This window comes from Leucoraja erinacea, chromosome 1 (assembly GCF_028641065.1).
Source record: "Leucoraja erinacea ecotype New England chromosome 1, Leri_hhj_1, whole genome shotgun sequence".
Lineage (NCBI taxonomy): Eukaryota > Metazoa > Chordata > Chondrichthyes > Rajiformes > Rajidae > Leucoraja > Leucoraja erinaceus.
Window position 1 is genome coordinate 81,043,338 of NC_073377.1, and position 20,987 is coordinate 81,064,324.

The following is a 20,987-nucleotide window of genomic DNA, read 5'->3' on the forward strand; positions in this document are numbered from 1 at the left end:
TAGTCCGCGGCAAATTAAGGCCGCGCCGGGCGTTGTAGGGCCCCCCTCCAGGTCACTCTCAACCCCGCAATTCGGGCGGGAGAAGTCGCCGCTGCCGGTGCCCCGCAAAGCAGCCTCCCACCGGGGATCCGCGAGCTCCCGGTGTCACCATCCACCGGAGCAGGGCCGCAGCAACGTGCCACCGCCGCTCTCCACACCCCGAAGCCGGCCAGCTCCACGGAGGTAATTCTGCAGCAGCTCCACAGCAGCTCCACAGCTCCACAGGCTCCGCGGCTCCGCAGCAGCTCCCCAGCTCCACAGGCTCCATGACTTGAGCCTCCAGGTCCACGGCGCTAGGCCCCAACGGCAACGGAGACCCGACAGGGAAAGGGTTGGGTCTCCATGCAGCGAAGAGATTAAAGGTTTCCCCCACCCCCCACCCCACACACATGCACATTAAAAAAAAAAAAACTCTAAACCGCTACAAACTAAACCCTCAACAGGACAAAAAAACCAAAAAAACACAGACAGACTGCAGAGGCCGCTGCGACACCGGTCGTGCCGCCCACTTCATAAGATTCGGTTAGTGGCGGTGCCTAACGGCAGCGGCTCGACTACAGTCGTCTGTCTTTTTTTTATTTTTGTCTTGTTAAATGTATGTTTTGAGTTAGTTTTTATTAATTTTTTTAGCTGTGTATACGTGGGGGGTGGTGGGGGGGCTGTGGGGGAAAACGTTTAAATTTCTTCCCTGTGCGGGGACCCAACTATTCCCTGTCGGGTCTCGGATGTCGTTGTGCCTAACATCGTGGAGCCAGCGTCGACCTCCGGCTGGGACTAACCTGGGGGCTCCAGTTGCAGAGCCTGCGGAACTGAAATCGTGGAGCTGGCCAACTTCGGAACGGGGAGAGCTGTGGTGGCGTGCGGCTGTGACCCGACTTTTGCTGTTCGGAGGCACCGGCCGCAGGGGTGGACGGGAACATCAGGAGCTCCAAGTCCCTGGTGGGAGACCGCTTTTCCGAGCTCCGCAATGGCGACTTCTCCCGCTGTAATCAGAGGTATAAGGACATGGAGCCGGGACCTAACATCACCCGGTGTAGCTCAAACGGCCTCAGGACTTACCATCGCCCACCGGGGGCTTTAACATCGGAGCCCCAGTTCGCCTCGACACTGCAGTTGGAATGCTGGACCACGGGAGAAGGAACAAAGGGAAGAGATAAAGACTTTGCCTTCCATCACAGTGAGGAGATGTTGGAGACTCACTGTGATGGATGTTTATGTAAACTGTGTTAAGTGTGGGTCTTGGATTGTTTTGTAATGTAAAAAACTGTAGAAATGATATTTCGTTCAAACCTAGGTTTGAATGACAATAAATTGCATTCTATTCTATTCTATTCTATTATATTCCCTAATATCACTTTAAATGACTCAGAACAAAACATTGCTGTTTGATGGTAATCATGCATTTTTCCACCTGATGAATAAGTGCAAAGATAATAACTGGCATACAAGGGCAAACATGAACAAATGAAAAGAACCATTATCCAAATTCTACACTGTGTGGCTTACATGTTGAATCCTATTAAAAGTGCAACATTGGCTTACTTTTCCAACCAATGCTTTACTACTAAACATCTGTCGCAGGATTAGATTTGGGTCCTGCTGTTTAATTCTCAAGCAATCATTTAGCAGAATCCAAATGAGTTTAACAGGTGGTAAATTGGTTTGTAAATTGAAGTTTCAATACAAATTGCATCGAAGCAAACTACTTTTCATTTAGTGAGTTTGTCTGGTTATGGACTAATGCTTTTGGTGTAAAAATATTGGTCATTAATTCATCCAATCTATCGTAAATTATGGAAAATATAATGTAAAGGCTGTAGTAGGTTGAGTTTTTATTTCTTGTAAAAAGATGTAGCCTGCCTAAAATGTCATTGCTGATCAGTGGAGTTAAATATTTAATTCTAGTAAGTTAATTTCACAGGCAGTGCAACACACTATTGAGCGAATTTAACACAACAAAGCAGGAATGAATTTCTATCCACAAATAGAAATTAAATTTAAATTTGTCTTTAAAAAAAAGCCCTGATATGCAAATGTTTAATGTGTAACATTTTGTGTGATATTGCTTTGGGACTACAGTAAATGTATCTATTTATTATAATGCATTACAATCAGTATTACATTTAAGAAAATCAGACTAGTGTGTGGCTTTTGATATTTACCTTGGGACGGTTGTATCTTTAACACAATAGAGTTCTTCTCAACATTATAATATAGAAACAATTGCTGTAAAAATGTAACATTTATATTACCTAAAGTATTATCTAAACATTTGCTTGGAAATCTCTACATTCAGATCAGTGGAAACCCCAGGGAAATGTTGCAATCAGACCAGTGACAAACAAGGCTGACCACGCAGAATTTGACACCTGGAATTTCAGATGATCTTGTCAATGCTGCAATACAAAACTAAGTTGCTTTCTACAAATATTAAAACTACATAGACAGGAAATTGGATCACATACTGTCAAAATGCTAAGTACAGCATTAAAATACACTAGACATATTTGGTTCTGTTTCACGCTGTTGTAAAATATTATCCAATGAAATCTGGAATTAAAAGCTGCTTTTTAATCACAATGACTATGAAATACTGGATTTTATTAAGAACTCTTCAGGATTTCAAATTAAATCTGCCATCCTTATCCCTATTGACCCTACATGTGCATTTTTGTCGTGGTCCAAATATTCTTAAACAGACACAAATGCAAATAAAATCAGTATAAGCAATAATCTCTTTAATACACCAGGCAGGTGTGGTAAAAACTATTTACATTATGCTGATAACAGACTATACAGAGAAGTCCCACGCTAATTTCAGTACATGTATATATACCCCACTGTTCGACGATTCAGCTGTACGTTATCTATGAAGTTTAGTACAGCCTCTTGCTTCTTAAGATTGACAGATCCTTAAGATTGACAGCATCAGAAGTTTGACAGGTTCTTCTGACAGAGGAAGGGTTAGCTATATAGGGTTATATGAGAAGGTTAAAATTTTGCAGAACAAGCATTTTGTACATCATAATCTTGTGGAACAAGGGTTAGTCTGAATTCTCTCCTATGTTTATGTTGTAGAGGAGACATTCATGAAGTTGTGCTTGTTATCTCGCTTATGTTATTGGAAAGGGAACATCAATAGTCTGCTAGCTTTGTTATTGTACTGAATGCAAAGGTTAGTGCATTTTTGCTAGCTTTGCAATTTAATAGAAGACGGAGAAAGCCTGTCTTGGTTTCAGCGGAATCCATTTTGTATTTTTAAATTGTTATTAACTCGCACATTCCTTCCTCTTTATCAGTTTATGATAACATTCACAATCCCGGTAGGTACAAAATGGTCACAAGCAATTAACAATAAAGATTAGAGCAATGATTACTAAAACGATAGTGCCATAGTGTAATATAGTATTACAAAGTCCATCAAGTCAACTGAATGGCCAGCATCTCCCATTTACTTAATTGTTCTCATGCATGTCACTGTCTCAATTTCTTGGGAAATGTGGGAAGCAAGGTTGGTGATATTGGTAGTCTCATCAGCGATATAAGTGCAACACTCACGGTTTATGATCGCACAAGTGGCTCCTTTTTCTGCCAAATCCAATGCCATGCGATTTTGTAAGGCCATAGTGCGAATGGCAACCATCTCTGCTGTAACAGACATCATGGCCTTATTTATATCTGTTAAGGCACTAGCCGGGTTGCATTTGCCAACATCTCCATGGCAGAGGCCATATTGATTAATGTTCGAGAGGCACGAGCAGTCCCCCAGAATGGGAAGGCAATAATCCAAAATCGATCTGATTCTGACATACCCCGTCTTGTTCTTAAGGGAAGGGACAACTCAGTGAGTTGTTACACCATATGCATGTGGGGAACAGCATAAGCCAGATAGCTGCATCCTCTCCAGTTGTCGTTCTTACCCAACCTCATGTCAAAAATGTAATTGTCTCATGGTGGCATCCCTGGCAGCCAAGGGTATGCCCATGATCCACGTACAAAGTGTGTTCCATTTCCTGACCATGGTGGTCTCATAATAGAGAATGGGAGGTATGGAGTGCTAAAACTGTTTCCCAAATACACTCCTTTTCCTTTGTCGTTAAAATGACAGGTGCCATTTACATAGATAGGGGGATTGCTTGCTAGTTTCAATCAGGGAATTTTCCAACTTTTGGTCCCATCTTTCTCCAACCTGATTCAAATGGGGGAGTGTACAATCCTTTAAAGTCGTTATACCCAATTTTCCCACCATTTGTCCTTCTTGTGTTCTTTCTGCACCTGCTAGCAGAAGTTCCATTGAGAAAGCAGCATACTGCCATAAATTCAGTCTGGTTTTGGGGTTATTGGTAACAATGGTATGCCTCCCCCGCTGTTGTGGGGAATGTAGGTGCACACCCAACAGTTTCTACCATTCCCCCTTCGAGCAAACTCATAGCTCATTGCCAAAAAGATATTAGTCCAGGCCACCTGGGCCATTCCCAGGATGCTGAGAAGAGTCATTAGTGTCATTATTCTTCTTTCATTTAACAATTCTTTTGCAATCAGGAAGGAATCTAGGGACAACACTCTTCTTATTATAATACAGGTTCCTCTTTGTTGATCGTAATGATCAAAACTTATTTCATAGTAAGAACGTTTTTTATATACAATAGCTGTAAAACAGTTAACAAGATTCCATGCAAAGATTATCAAGAATTGAGAATGGAGCTGTCAACTATCTTTATGCAGAGCTTATATAAAAAATGAACAATAATAATAAAGAATTCTAAGAATTCATACGTTTGGGCGGCGCGACTCACGTCGCAGCGGCCTCTGCAGTCCGTCTGTCGTTTTTAAAGTTTTTTTGCCACGTTTGTATGTAGTTTTGATTTATTTTTTTAAACTGGGTATGTGTGTGTGGGGGGGGGGAAACTTATTAAAATCTTTCCCCTGCATGGAGAACCCAACCTTTTCTCTGTCGGGTCTCCGTTGTCGTTGGGGCCGAGCACCGTGGAGCGGCCTCCAACCGGATCGACCTGGGGCTCCAGTCGCGGAGCTGCGGACTATTCACCATCGTGGAGCTTGCCGAGTTCTGAGTGGGAGGAGCTGTGGTGGCGCCCTGCTGCGGTCCGACCCAGGAGATTCGGGGGCTCCAGGCACCGGCCCAGTGGACGGTGACACCGGGAACCCACGGGTCCCTGATGGGAGACCGCTTTCGGGACTTGCGCAACGGCAAGTTCTCCTGCCCAAGTTGCGGGGTTGAGGATGACCTGGAGCGGGGCCTTACATGGCCCGGCGCGGATTTAAATGCCCGCGGGACTTGTTAGTGCATGCCGGGGGCTCCAACACCAAGACCGGGAGCGCGGCCTTGCATCACCCGGCATGGCTTTATAATTGCCGCGGGACTTATTTACCATCGCCCGTCGGGGGCTTTGGCTTTGACTCTGACATTGGGAGGAGAACGAGGAGTGCAGGAGAGAGATAAGACTTTGCCTTCCATCACAGAGAGGAGGAGATTCACTGTGATGGATGTTCGTGTAAATTGTGTTGTGTCTTGGTTCTTCTTCATGTTTATATGACTGCAGAAAGCAAATTCCGTTTGAATCTTTGGGTTCAAATGACAACAAATAAATTGTATTGTATTGTATTGTTTCAGTTACTGTAAACTCTTATACAAATTTCCCTTTAATTGCTTCATGCCATTTATCCATGACTGTGGGATCTGCAGATTAGTTTTTAGGTTCTTTAAGAGATTAACATCCATAAGTTCAATGTTACAAGATACCATGAACTAGAACCATTATGTGTCTGATTGTAATTTGGTTTTGAATCTGCCCTTGAGCTTAAGGGGTTATGGCACAAACCCAAAATCCTAATCAGATAAAGAAGCGTGTTTACCTTAAAGCAGCTAGTTCACTGCTTAACATTCTATAATTATAGCCCTTTGCTGTTACAGCATGTAAACAGGCTGGCATGTTATTCCACCATTGCTGGCAAAGCTACGGAACAATAGGCTATCGGCCTTTGCATTTTCAGTAATAGTGCTTGTTGCAATAAAGACAATCATGTCAATCATAAAGACTATAGCTATTGCTTCTTCAGCCTCCGGGGCCAGTCAAAATTGTTTTAATTCATGGCAAAGCAGCTCCCCTTTTTGAGTTTCTCCAGCGCTTTTGTCTACCTTCGATTTTCCAGCATCTGCAGTACCTTCTTAAATACTTTGTCTACTCCACTGTGAAATCTCTTCAAGGCAAGGCAAGGCAAGGCAACTTTATTTATATAGCGCATTTCATACACAAGGCAGACTCAAAGTGCTTCACATAAAAACATGCCATACAATAAAATGAAATAATAAAATGAAATAAAATAGAAAAATTAAAAGATATGAAAAGCAAAATTAAAAACGCATTATAAAAAGTGCAAAAGTTAAAAGTGCAATGGAGTTAAGATTTAGCTGAAAGCTAAAGTAAACAAAAGTTTTCAGTCTTGTTTTAAAAGTGGTCAAAGTTGAGGCAAGTCTTAAATCTTCAGGAAGTTTATTCCAGCTATTTGTTGCATAGTAACTAAATCCTGCTTTCCCATGTTTTGTATTTACTCTGGGAATCACTAACAGATTGGTTTCAGATGATCTTAGCGATCTAGAAGGCTTATATAGTGGAAGCATGTCAGTGATATACTTTGGTCATAAACCATGTAGTGATTTATAGGTGAGCAGCAGGATTTTTAAATCAATTCTCTGACATACAGGGAGCCAATGTAAGGATTTAAGAATTGGTGTAATGTGTTCAAATTTTTTGGTCTTTGTTAGAACTCTAGCAACAGCGTTCTGCACAAGCTGTAGCTGCCTGACAGTTTTTTTCAGAAGACCTGCAAGGAGACCATTACAATAATCTAGCCTACTAGTAATAATGGCATGTACAAGTTTTTCTAAGTCTTGAGCTGACATGAGTCCTCTTAATCTTGCTACGTTTTTAAGGTATGCCTACTTTGAAGAAGCTTTCCTCCTCCTGTGAAAGCTCCTTTCTTCTCCCCCCCCTCCCCCCCCACCCTACATCAGTCTGAAGAAGGGTTTTGTCACGAAATGTTGCCTATTTCCTTCGCTCCATAGATGCTGCCTCACCCGCTGAGTTTTTCCAGCACTTTTGTATACCTTTGCCTTTATTATACTCAGTTTTTTGTTCAGGGCTGAATTCACTCACCCCCACATGATTCTTATGCTTTGTCCATAGTTCGTACTTGGACCAGAGCCATAGTAGGCAGATCCTTAGTAGGCAGCTGTTGCTTTACATAGTGTCCCATTCCTTTCTGACCCATGTGATCTTTCCGTCTGTGTCATTGGCAACTTTAAAACATGAATTGGCTGTTTGTCCTTCAGCCGTTTATAATTTTTCCTACTTCTTTCGCTGTTGCTGGAGGTCGAGCCGTTGGACTAAGTGTGACTCAGAGATGTCTCTCATTTCAAATCAATCCCTTTGGTTTTATTCCTAATCCCAGGGCCCCAAAGAACAAATAAGGGGTCACTGTTAATTGTTCAAGTTTATTCAACCACGGGGAGACTCATTTCAAATATCCGGGATTAGGGAGGCATGTATATAAATCAGTGCAGTGCATTCGCTTATGTTCATGGCTGGTTTTAACAAGATACTGTAAATACTGGCCTTTTTTATTTGTTTGTATGGCTTCCTTTTACCTCCAGTCTTGCAGGAGGACATCCAAGTTCATACTGCTTTTTCCAGTTTCTAATTATTTTGCAATTAGGTAGATCCAATGGGGAACATTATCGACCTTCACTGTAGGTAGGTGTAGTCAGTAATACTGGGAAGGGCTCCTTCCACCGTTCTACCAATTTCCTCCGATCCCAATTTCTTATCAGTTCGTGATCTCCTGGTTGTAAGGATTCACCGTTATGGTCAGCTGATAGTGGTTTCTGTGTTTCTCTGGTTCAGTAGTTTCTGTAAGACTAACAAGAATCTGGTCAATTGCTGTGGATATGTAATTAATTCACTCTAAGGTCCTGTCCAGTCTCAGTCAAGGCTTTACTTAAACTCTTAAACTACTTACAAGGCAGACCCTTTCAAATTAGGTCACAATAAAGAAAAAAACGTTGAAAAAATTATTCCCAATTCTCATCCAACACCTTAATCTGAATTTCACATGACCAGTGCGTAATTCAGATCTCTCTAGAATTCAATTCAAAAGATAAGGAATTGGAAGAAATCAACTTAAAATACCTAATGCCAGGTTATGCGATGAAGAAAATGGCTCTTTGCTGAGCCATATCCCCTGTTTAATAAAGGTAGAGAAGACAGAGAATATACAGTTAATTTCTACATAGGAAATCAATACATTTTCAAAGAGCAAAGAAAAAGAACACAACTTTGTCCCAGGCTCAATGCCAATACTGCTACAACTTCTTAAAGAGACACTACCTTTTAACACATGAGATTCTACAAAGATTTATCACGTAAATGAGCAACCTCATTCAATGACATCCTATTTCATCTTAATTATATAATTTATTCAACGTTCACCCAGAACAGGTTCCACAAACAAGTAACAGTCTTTAAACTCACTCACTCTACACCCTCTTTTCTGTGCCATTCACTCACAAATTTCCACACCTCATGCAATATGCTAAATCTCAGATATTCACACACATTAAAACAATAAAATTCTCACTCAAGAGTAAAACACAGTTATGTACTCCTCAAGGAAATCATGCAAAACTCTTAAAATTTGAAACACACAAAAATGAGAAATGTATGTTTTAATCTAAGATTTTATCAGGCAAAGGCACTATGTCTTGTGCTGTTGTGTTACTAACCTTGACCAAAATAGCTTTGGAGAATAATAAAACAGAAGCCATATACTTCTTAAATATAATTTAAGAAAAACAATAAGATAGTAGACAAGATTCATATATATATATATATCGGCTGTATCAGAGGAAATTGGTATTTGTCAGCCAGCCATTCACCAAAAATGTTCATCATTTATTCATAAATACAACACATACTGAAGAAGGGTCTCAACCCAAAACACACTCTGACTCTCTCTTCTTGAGCACAGGTCATTTCATTAAAAGCTTAAAAGTGTAAGCTACTTTCAACATTCTCCTCCCTCCTTATCAATACAAATTTAATATGAAAGTTTCAGTAAGGCATAATTATGTAATAACATTTCTCAGCTCCTCCTGCATCCCCCTTTATTATCCCTGCTAAATGAATTTCAATTGTCGCAAATGCATTTGCCTTGATTTACATTTTACGCAGAAACCAAATTGAAGCACATTGGTGCTGTTTCTATACAATTCTCAACAATCCTCACAGCATAATTAATTACATTTACATTCCCTTGTCTGAAAGAGCCGTTGTGTTTACTAAAATCTCTGGTTCTGTGGAGGCCAATGTGCAGAATTCAAAATCTGCTGTGTGGGCAATAATGTCAGCGGGAGGCTTCATTTTGGCCACTTGTATGGGCATTGCACTTAATAATGGCCAGTTGGACTGGGAGGGTTAAGGCATGCAGTAGCTGGTGCAGTAGCAAGTGCTGTTTTTAAGTTGCGAAAGTCTTCTTATTGGAGTGAGATAGTTAGAGAGAATCGCTGTTGTGCCCTGGCGGAGACACCAATGTATCCACTGCCAGTAGAAATTAACCAAGCCCAGAAATGGCATTGGTCAGATTCCCTGTCATATAGGGTCTTGCCACACTTCACACTTGCCTGATTACTCAGACTTCCCCCTCTCTCTCCACCAGGGAGACGAGCTCTGTTTTTCAAACAGGTCAGAGTCTTTTGTTTCAAGTTTGTATTAAACTGTACCGACTTTCTGTGTTGGCTGCAACATGTTAAAGTTCTTGGGGCAAAAATGAGCAGCCTCGTTTCTTGTGGGGTATTAAGATACAGTAACTTGAATGCCTCCAGCTCGACATCCTGCTTTATCTTTTCAATCTTCTTATTTATCTGCTGTTTCTCTTTCATGGTGCTCTGTGTTGTTTAACTCTCTCACTCTTCTTCCTCGTCTCCCTTAAGCCCTCTCCCTTCTTCTTTCTCATCTTCCTTATCAGTTCTTCCTTCTTCTGAGGGTGCCCTTCCCTGTGGGCATACTGGAACCCCTTCTTCTTCAAGGGATCTGAGTGTCGTAGATCCTGCTGTTAGTGACCCGGTGGCCAGGGCACAGGGGAAGTAGTCTACACTATTTCCAATTGTTTCTCTCCCTGAATTTGTTCCTTATCCCTCCCTCTCATAAAAACATAGAAACATAGAAAATAGGTGCAGAAGTAGGCCATTCGGCCCTTCGAACATGCACCGCCATTCAATATGATCATGGCTGATCATCCAACCCAGTATCCTGTAACAGCCTTCACTCCATACCCCCTGATCCACAAGGGCCACATCTAAATCCTTCTTAAATATAGCCAATGAACTCTCGCTGTAAACAAAGTCGCTATGTCAGCAAGTGGTCACCGGGGATATTTTCCTTCTGTTTCCATTTTTACATATCAATTGTTTAATATTATGTTGGCCAACCATATTCTCTCTCTTTTTTTATACATTATGCAATCTTTACGTTATCCCTGTATCCAAATAATACATATGCTGTACCGAAGCTCCCACGTACTGCAACTCCAACATGTACCGAAACACCCACATGTACCGAAGCTCCCACATTCCACTTATCCCGAGCCCATCCCATTATTTGCCCAATATATCAGCTTCATACTACAGACAGCCTACTTAGTCTGAGTTAACAATCCCAAAAATTGTCTTACCTTGCGTTGTCTGTTCTGAAAGATCTTGGCAGGAACCAGATCACTTCGGACGAAGGACCACAATGTTCCCGGGTACTCTTAGGAGTTCAGACTCAAGGGGTCTGATAGTGCACTTTCTTCCCTATTCGAGGCTAGACCAAACTGTAGCCTTTTACTCAGTCTTCAGCGATTGTTTCCAGCAAGAGCTGCCGACTATGCCAATGTCATTGTCCAAATATTCTTAAACAGACAGAAACGCAAATAAAATCAGTATAAGCACTAATCTCTTTATTACGCCAGGCGGGTGTGGTAAAAACTCTTTCCAGTATGCTGATAACAGACTATACAGAGAAGTCACACACAAAGGGACACTGATTTCAGGAGATGTATATATACCCCACTATTCGATGATTCAGCAATACGTTATCTATTAAGTTTAGTACAGCCTCTTGTTTCTTAAGATTGACAGATCCTTAAGATTGACAGCATCAGTTCTTCTGACAGAGGATGGGTTAGCCATATATGGTTATATGAGAAGGTTATATTTCTGCAGAACCAGCATTTTGTTTTTTTCTACTTATGATGCACATCATAATCTTGTGGAACAAAGGTTGGTCTGAATTCTCACCTATTTTTATGTTGTAGAGGAGACATTTGTGAAGTTGTGCTTGTTATCTCGCTTATTTTATTGGAAAGGGAACATCAACAGCCTGCTAGCTTTGTTATTGTACTGAAAGCAAAGGTTAGTGCATTTTCGCTAGCTTTGTAAATTTTTTTTTTTTTTTTTTTGTTTATTTTATTAGAAGTTAATACAGCACAAAACAGTACAGTGGCACCTAATTTTAGGTGCCAACTATGTAATACCGTAATCCATTCTATGTACAACCTCTAGTTTTATGTTATAAGAAGGAAGTAAGCAGGACAAGAAAAAGAAAACAATAGAAAGGGGAAAAAGTGGAAAAATAGATGGTAGAGAGTAGAAAAACGTGAAGTGTGTATATAAAAAATAAAAAAAGGAAGAGAGAAAGTGGAAAGTAGAAATAGAAGAGAAGGCCCCTTAAAAGAGAATTTTTCAAATCTGTATTCGGAGATGTAGATCTATCCGCGTCATGAACTGAAATCAGCAATCCTTACGGTACCGCTGCATCACATGATTCCAAAAAGTCGATGAAAGGAGACCAACTCCTTAAGAATTGGTCATATTTATCTATTAGTCAGAGGCTCATTTCTTCAAGGCGTGCTATGTCCATCATATTCCTAATCCACATTTTAACAGTTGGTGTGGTTGTATTTTTCAAAAATTTAAGTATCAATTTCTTTCCAATTATTAACCCATAATTAAAAAAAACATTTTGATCTTTATTTAAATTGGTATCTTCTCCTATTATTCCAAATATAATCCATTCCGTTTTGGGTTCTATTCTTGACTTGAAAATCTTTGTAAATATATCAAATATATCACTCCAAAATTTATTCAACTTTGTACATCCTACAAATGAGTGTGTTATATTAGCGTTTTGAAACAAACATTTATCGCATCTGGGAGAGACGTTTGGATAAAATTTATTCAACCTCGTTTTTGAATAATATAGTCTATGTAATAATTTGAATTGAATTAAATGATGTCTTGCATTAATAGATCCGTTATGTGTATTCATCAAATACTTTTCCCATCTATCCTTCGAGATCTTTATCATTAGCTCTTGTTCCCAATCTTCCCTTAATGCTTCTGTTGAGGGTGATTCTCTATTTAATATATTATTATAAAAGTATGATATTAATTTTTGTGAATCAGCCTTAATATTCATTGCTTCTTCTAAAGGATCTAAAAATATAGTTTGAAATCTATGTGTATATTTCTTCATAAAGTCACATACCTGTATATATTTAAAATATTGATTATCCTTCAATTTAAATTTTAATTTTAATTGTTGAAATGATAACAGTTTGCCCACTTTATACATATCCCCTACTTTCCTAATCCCCAGTCTATCCCATTGTTGATATGTGTTGTCGATGAGAGAAGGTTTGAATGCGGGGTTGTTCAATAGTGGGGTTTGTAATTTAATAGAAGATGGTGAAAGCCTGTCTTAGTTTCAGCGGGATCTATTTTGTATCTTTAAATCATTATTACAAATAGCATCCATAATGAGGATCGAATCCGGGTATCTAATGCTGTAAGGCAGAAACACTAGCACTGCGTCACTGTGCTGCACCATGACAATTTTTTAGGACAATGTTTATGTGTACTGTGCAGCTAGATTTCTATGAAAATAGTGATATTCAAAAAATTAGGATTTAACACATGGATCACAGTGCGATATTTCCTTTCTGTATCCTCTCTGCACTGGCCAATATTTATCTCTCAATGTTACTGAAAGAATATGATCATTATAACTCAGTTGTTTCAAAGGTCCAGGTGTAATATACTTGCTAGCATGACATTTCCATTATATTTATATGTCATTTGCTTGCCTGCAGCCAACAAGTTCTTCAATGGAGTTGTTGCCTTCATAAGTTTCATAAGTTTTATGTTATGGTACATCACAGTGTCCCCTGTAGGCTATCAAGACTCCTCGTGCTTTTCTTTCAACAGAGTAGGCAATTCATGTCAAATGTACCCTTTTAAATATCAACTACTCTCCTCGCAGCAGTTCATAAGTTCATGTTCATAAGTTATAGGAGCAGAATTTGGCCATTTAGCCCATCAAGTCTACTCCACCATTCAATCATGACTGATCTATCTTTCCCTCTCAACCCCATTCTCCTGCCTTCCTCACACAACCCCTGATACCCAGACTATTTAAAAATCTATCAATGTCCGTCTTAAAAATATCTCTTGACTTGGCCTCCAAAACCGGCTGTGGTAATGAATTCCACTGATTCACCAGCCTTTGACTAAAGAAATTGTTCCTCATGTTCTTTTATTCTGAGGCTATGGCCTCTAGTCTTAGACTTTGCCACTAGTGGAGCCATCTTCTTCACATTCACTCTATCCAGGCCTTTCATTATTCAATATGTTTCAACGAGGGTGCCCCTCATCCTTCTAAACTCCAGTGAGTACAGGCCCAGTGCCTTCAAACGTTCACCATTCTCATAAACCTCCTCTGGACCCTCTCTATCAGCAGTAAATCCTTTGTCAGATATTGGGCCCAAAAACTGCTCACAATACTCCAAATGCAGTCTGACCAGCTCCTTATAAAGCCTTTGCATTACATCCCTGTTTTTGTATTCTACCCCTCTCGAGATAAATGGCAGCATTGTATTTGCCTCCCTTACTACCGAATCGACTTGCAAATTAACTTTTTGGGACTCCTGCAACAGCACTCCCAAGTCCCTTTGCACTTCCGATTTCTGAATTCTCAGAATTCACAGCCTGCAAAAGGCCTCCTTTGGCATTAGTTAAAGAGGAGTTACCTGAGCCTTTACTTCTTTAAACACAACGGAAAGGCAAGTCTAAATGTTTAAATAGATGGATTATCAGATGGTTAAAAGGTATTTGTCCTTGTGCACCATCTCATTAGGTACATCAGGATTAGGGTGAGGGTGAGGTTAGCGGTGGGATTGTGGGTGAGAGTGAGGGTGAGGATAAGGATGGGGGTTGTAAGTGAGGGTGAGGGTGAGGATAGGTCTGGGGATAAGGATGGAGTTGAGGGCGGGATGGTGGCCATCTACTTGTCTGAATGCTTGCACACAGAGAAAGCAACAGTAAGCAGGGGAGTGCAGGTTGCAGGACATAATCTGGTCAGTGCCCAATGCCTCATTAGTGAAATCTCCATCACGTGTCACTGAAATAACACCCTCTCTGGTATCGAGAATATTACCTCATGCTAATTTATTTACCTAATATATGCGTTATTGAGATCTGTTTTACTTTTCTGGGATGTAAAAATGATTGAATTATGAATGTATCCAAGTTGGTACTCAGCAAGATCTTTTTTTCTTTTAAATCTATCCAGTCGAAAGACAATTTCTGAGGCATTAAGTGTGACCATTGTTCCATTTGCACATTGGAAGTGGGATTGATAGCAGCATAGTAGAGACAAGATATAAGATTGTTTATTTGTCATATCTACCGGCAATGAAACAACAAAATTCTTACATGTGGCGGTATAACAGGACAGTAAACAGTAAACAGAATACTCATTGATAACAAATAATAAACATAAAATCAATACAGTTTTAACCCCAATATTATTGCAAAAAACCCAAAGTCCTTAGTCCACCCAAAGACACTCCATAGTTTATAGTTGAATGGTTCAGAGTAAAGATTGGTTGCACAGTGCTTCAGAGGTATAGTATGTGCCCAGACTCCAGGAATATCACTTGTAGAGCCACCAGATAGCTATCAATGTCAGGTGGGGTAAAGGGAATAGATATATGTGTACAATTATTTTTCAACTTCAAATTATTATTATTACATTATTTGGTTGTTAAAGATTTTGAGGATTTTGAGGATTCTGATATTCTTTATCTACTATCATTTGACCAAGAATCTTTACAGGCTTGAGAAAACAGCATGCCAACGTTGTTAAGTGATTTAATATGAAACAAAAAAACATTTATATCCCGCATAGTGTTCTCCCCTTCAGTTACAATATCGTTTACAGTAATTAACTGAATACAAACTAGTAGCATTTGAAGTGAAAATAGAGAGGCTATACAGGGTACAAATAACACCTTCGTATACTTTTTCTTTGATTTGGATTTGTTTGAGTTGTTTTTAAATTGTTTTTTTTCGTGAATTTATCATTGTGGAAAATGGAGCTGCTATTATCGTTAGTAAATTGGTATAGTTCATCATTCTAAATCAAAGATTTTCAGTGGTGTTATCTGTCACGTTAAACTCCTTTGATCAATTTCCCATTGACCATTATCTACAGATCTTTGAATGTTTATTGTGCAAAATTAATTAGTATATCAGTCACCGAGAACAAAGGAAAACTTTTTCAGTTTTCACTGCAGAGTATGAAAAGACCCACATAATTACAATTTTTGCAACATCCAGTGATGATTAGAGATTGGTTTGGTACAAGATTCGTTAACGTTGCTTATTGAAAGAAATATTGGAAAATTTAATTAATTTTGCAATTTAGTTTAGTTTAGAGATACAGTGTGGAAACAGGCCTTCGGCTCAACGCGACCACACTGACCATCAATCACCCTTACACTAGTTCTATGTTAACCCACTTTCACATCATACACACTAGGGACAATTTACAGAAGCCAATTTACCTACTAAACCTGAACGGCTTTGGACCTCAATGAAAATTATGTCCAGTTCTAAGCATTGTATTGCATATACAGTTATGAGCATTTTCCTACGAGCAGTATTAGAATTTGGATAAGATTAAGAATGAACAAAAAATAATAATTGGGGCCAGTTATAGTGATCATGATGTTCCCATTTATCCCCATCCTTCATCAATGACAATCTCTTATGCGTCTATTCCATTTTGACACCATAACACATTTACCTTTACTTTTCTCCCACAGTTTTGTCATCTTAGCATATAAATGGGGCAAGCTACTTTATCACATTTCATATTTAATATTAATGTTAACTATTAACAAAATTGTCGAAGAGGTAAAGTTCTCTTTATTCTGCCCTGCAACATACCATATTTCCATTTACAGCAACAGATACTCTTGCAGGGATTCTCTGATTGAGTTTGTAATCAGCTTTGGTTTCAATTCCAATAGAAATGAGATTGGTATTTCCCTTGCTTATTTTATTATATTGCATTTGTGCTGCTGTTATTAGAGTAAGATCAGTGGCTGCAAATATGTTTCAACCAAGTACAGCCAAAGTTATATTGTTTAGCTATGAGTGGAGTTCCTCTGCCTGGGCACTGCAAGGAATAGGTTCACTTGTCAATAGACTATAGACAATAGACAATAGGTATAGGAGTATGCCATTCGGCCCTTCGAGCCAGCACTGCCATTCATTATGTTCACGGCTGATCATCCTCAATAAGAACCCCGTTCCTGCCTTCTCATTATATCCCCTGATCGCTATCATTATGAGCTCTAACTCTCTCTCTTGAAAGCAACCAGAGAATTGGCCTCCACTGCCTTCTTATAATCTTATAGAATTTTTCGAGGATGTAACTAGTAGCGTGGATAGGGGAGAACCAGTGGATGTGGTGTATCTGGACTTCCAGAAGGCTTTCGACAAGGTCCCACATAAGAGATTAGTATACAAACTTAAAGTACACGGCCTTGGGGGTTCACTATTGATGTGGATAGAGAACTGGCTGGCAAACAGGAAGCAAAGAGTAGGAGTAAACGGGTCCTTTTCACAATGGCAGGCAGTGACTAGTGGGGTACCGCAAGGCTCAGTGCTGGGACCCCAGCTATTTACAATATATATTAATGATCTGGATGAGGGAATTTAAGGCAATACTCTCCAAGTTTGCGGATGGTGGCACAAAGCAGACTAAATGATGGCTGGGGGGCAGTGGGTTAGCTGTGAGTAGGATGCTAGGAGGCAGTGACTGCAAGGTGACTTGGATTTCATAGCTGGGTGAGTGGGCAAATGTTTGGCAGATGCAGTATAATGTGGATAAATGTGAGGTTATCCATTTTGATGGAAAAAACAGGAAAGCAGACTATTATCTAAATGGTGGCCGACTAGGAAAAGGGGAGATGCAGCGAAACATTCTTAAGGGGTTGGACAGGCTAGATGCAGGAAGATTGCTCCCGATGTTGGGGAAGTCCAGGACAAGGGGTCACAGCTTAAGGATAAGGGGGAAATCCTTTAAAACTGATGAGAAGAACTTTTTTCTCACAGAAAGTGGTGAATCTCTGGAACTCTCTGCCGCAGAGGGTAGTCGAGGCCAGTTCATTGGCTATATTTAAGAGGGAGTTAGATGTGGCCCTTGTGGCTAAGGGGATCAGAGGGTATGGAGAGAAGGCAGGTACAGGATACTGAGTTGGATGATCAGCCATGATCATATTGAATGGCGGTGCAGGCTCGAAGGGCCGAATGGCCTACTCCTGCACCTAATTTCTATGTTTCTATGTTTCTATGTTTCTGAAACAGAGAATTCCACAGATTCACAATCCTTTGTGTGAAAAAGTTTTTTCTCATTTCCGTTCTAAATGGCTTACCCCATATTCTTAAACTTTGGCCTCTGGTTCTGGACTCCCCCACCATCGGGAACATGTTTCCTGCCTCTAGCATGTCCACACCCTTAACAACCTTATATGTTTCAATAAGATAGCCTCTCATCCTTCCAAATGCCAGAGTATACAAGCCCAGCCGCTCCATTCTATCAATAATATGACAATCCTGTCATCCCAGGAATTAACCTCTTTAACCTATGCTGTACTCCCTTAATAGCTAGAATATCCTTCTTCAAATTTGGAAACCAAAACTACACACAATACTCCAGATATAGTTTCACTAGGGCCCTGTACAATTGCAGAAGGACCTCTTTGCTCCTATACTCAACTCCTCTTGTTATGAAGGCCAACATGCCATTCGCTTTCTTCATCGCCTGTTGTACCTGCATGCTTACGTTCAGTGACTGATGAGCACGGACCCCCAGATCTCATTGAACTTCCCCTTTTCCCAACTTGACACCATTCAGATAATAATCTGCCTTACTTTCTTTGCCACCAAAGTGGATAACCTCACATTTATCCATTTTAAACTGCATCTGCCATGCATCTGCCCACTCACCCAACCCGACAAGATACCCTGCATCCTCATAGCATCCTCATCACAGTTCGCACTGCCACCCAGCTTTGTGCCATATGCAAATTTGCTAATGTTACTTTTAATCCCATCATCTAAATCATTAATGTAAATTGTAAATAGCTGCGGTCCCAGCACCGAGCCTTGCGCTACCCCACAAGTCACCACCTGCCATTCTGAAAGGGACTCTTTTATCCCTACTCTTTATTTTCTATCTGCCAACCAATTTTCTATCCATGTCAGTACCCTACCGCCAATACGATGTGCTCTGATTTTGCCCACTAATCTCCTTTGTGGGGCCCTATCAAATGCTTTTATAAAAGGACTGGACAAGCTAGATGCAGGAAAAATGTTCTAAATGTTGGGCGAGTCCAGAGCCAGGTGCCACAGTCTTAGAATAAAGGGGAGGTCATTTAAGACTGAGGTGAGAAAAAACTTTTTCACCCATAGTTGTGAATTTATGGAATTCCCTGCCACAGAGGGCAGTGGAGGCCAAGTCGCTGGATGGATTTAAGAGAGAGTTAGATAGAGCTCTAGGGGCTAGTGGAGTCAAGGGATATAGGGAGAAGGCAGGCACGGGTAATTGATAGGGACGATCAGCCATGATCACAATAAATGGCGGTGCTGACTCGAAGGGCCGAATGGCCTCCTACTGCAACTATTTTCTATGTTTCTATGTTTCTATGCTTTCTGAAAGTCCAGGTAGACTACATTCACTGGCTCTCCCTTGTCTATTTTCCTAGTTACATCCAGAAAATCAAAAAATTCCAGAACATTAGTTAAACATGATTTCCTCTTCATAAATCCATGCTGACTCGGATCAATCCTGTTGCTGCTATCCAAATGTGATGCTATTTCATCTTTTATAATTGATTCCAGCATCTTCCCCACCACCGATGTCAGGCTAACTGGTCTATAATTCCCTATAATTTCTCTCTCCCACCTTCTTAAAAAGTGGGATAACATTAGCTCTCTCATTAGTCCTCTCATGTTTACAATTCTCCCTTTTGGTGAACGAGTATTAAGGGTAGGTTTACCACCAAGCTAACCTTTCCTGTGTGGTGGCATGAAATGTTCAATGTTATGCATCACTATCCAAAGAGCTTTGGGATATTTCATTCTCAATGCAGCTACTAGTCATGATTCTCCACACTGGCCCTCTTCAGTAGGTAGGGAATTGTTGATTGCTTATGAGAGAGCCCTTAAAATATTACAAGGAAAACTTCTGAAGTCAACAGTGTTGTGTTGAGAAATGTGGGGACATGGTTCTACAAGGATTATAAATGAAAATACATAGTTCAACATAAATTGAAGCAACAAACAATGTCAGCCAAATTAAATGTGCAAGGGAGGATCAACAGCCAATGAAGGAACTTGAAGCACACAAAGCTGTTGTGTGATGGAACTTCATCCGGAGATGTAGCTCATGGCGTGGGTACAAGGAAGGTTTCAGCTGTCTCCTTTGGGCATCGGTTTTGTGCGTTATATAAAGACGCAGATGGCGGGTGGTGGCAGGTTATTTCAGATGCCACATATTCCTTTCGCTATTAGGAAGGAGTGCATAACTCCAAAAGTAGAGACTTCAGAATCTGTAAATGGCTCATTTGTAATCACATATCGTCTTTAAGCTGACTGGATAGCAAGCAACAAAAGCTTTTCACTGTACCTCGATACACGTGACAATAAACTAAACTGTTCCTTGTCTTTCATGAGCTAAGGATTCCAATGGTTTGGTAAAAATCTTACATATTTTAAGGAAATACATCCATATCCCTCCATTCCCTGCATATCCATGTTCCTAACTAAAAGCCTCTTAATTGCAAAGCACAAGTAGCACACAACACAACACAATTTCATACATTTTGGTGCTTATGTTTTATAACAGTACAAATATTGCAATAAGGCTGTAAGTTAGGGAGAAGGACCCAGGACAGTTCTGGATCCTTCAAATACAGCTCCTGATGCATCAATTGGGTTGAGCTCTGAATAAACTGTCTTCCCATAAATGGATTGACTGCAGTGTTAATTTTTGAGCAGCTCCGATATAGGTCATGCCAAACTCTGGCACTCACGTTCAGTTCTTTCCTTATGATATTACTTTAGCAAAGTATGCATTTAAACCTCATCTTTCAATTCATTCACACCCACACAGGATTTCAGGCACATAATAATAACTGGCCGCACGATGATGCAGAACTAGTATGTGATTGCCACTGTACATGCTCTTTCAATTTAAGTGATAAGATTGCTTTCCAAAATCCATCTAATACGAAGAGGATTTAAATGGCACAAGTCAAATGGCACGACCTTTTGACTCCCTCCAAGGACATCACCTGACATACCTTAACAGCGCTGAAAGGAGTGAGGAAAATTGAAGGCACATGACTACATCAAGCTCAGGATGAGTACAGTTTCCTTCCCACATTTGGTTCTCCATCTCACATTGCATATTTCAGTGCAAATTTTTGTTTACATGGGAGCTATCATTATTGTAATTGCAGAGGAGAGTGGATTCCTAGCA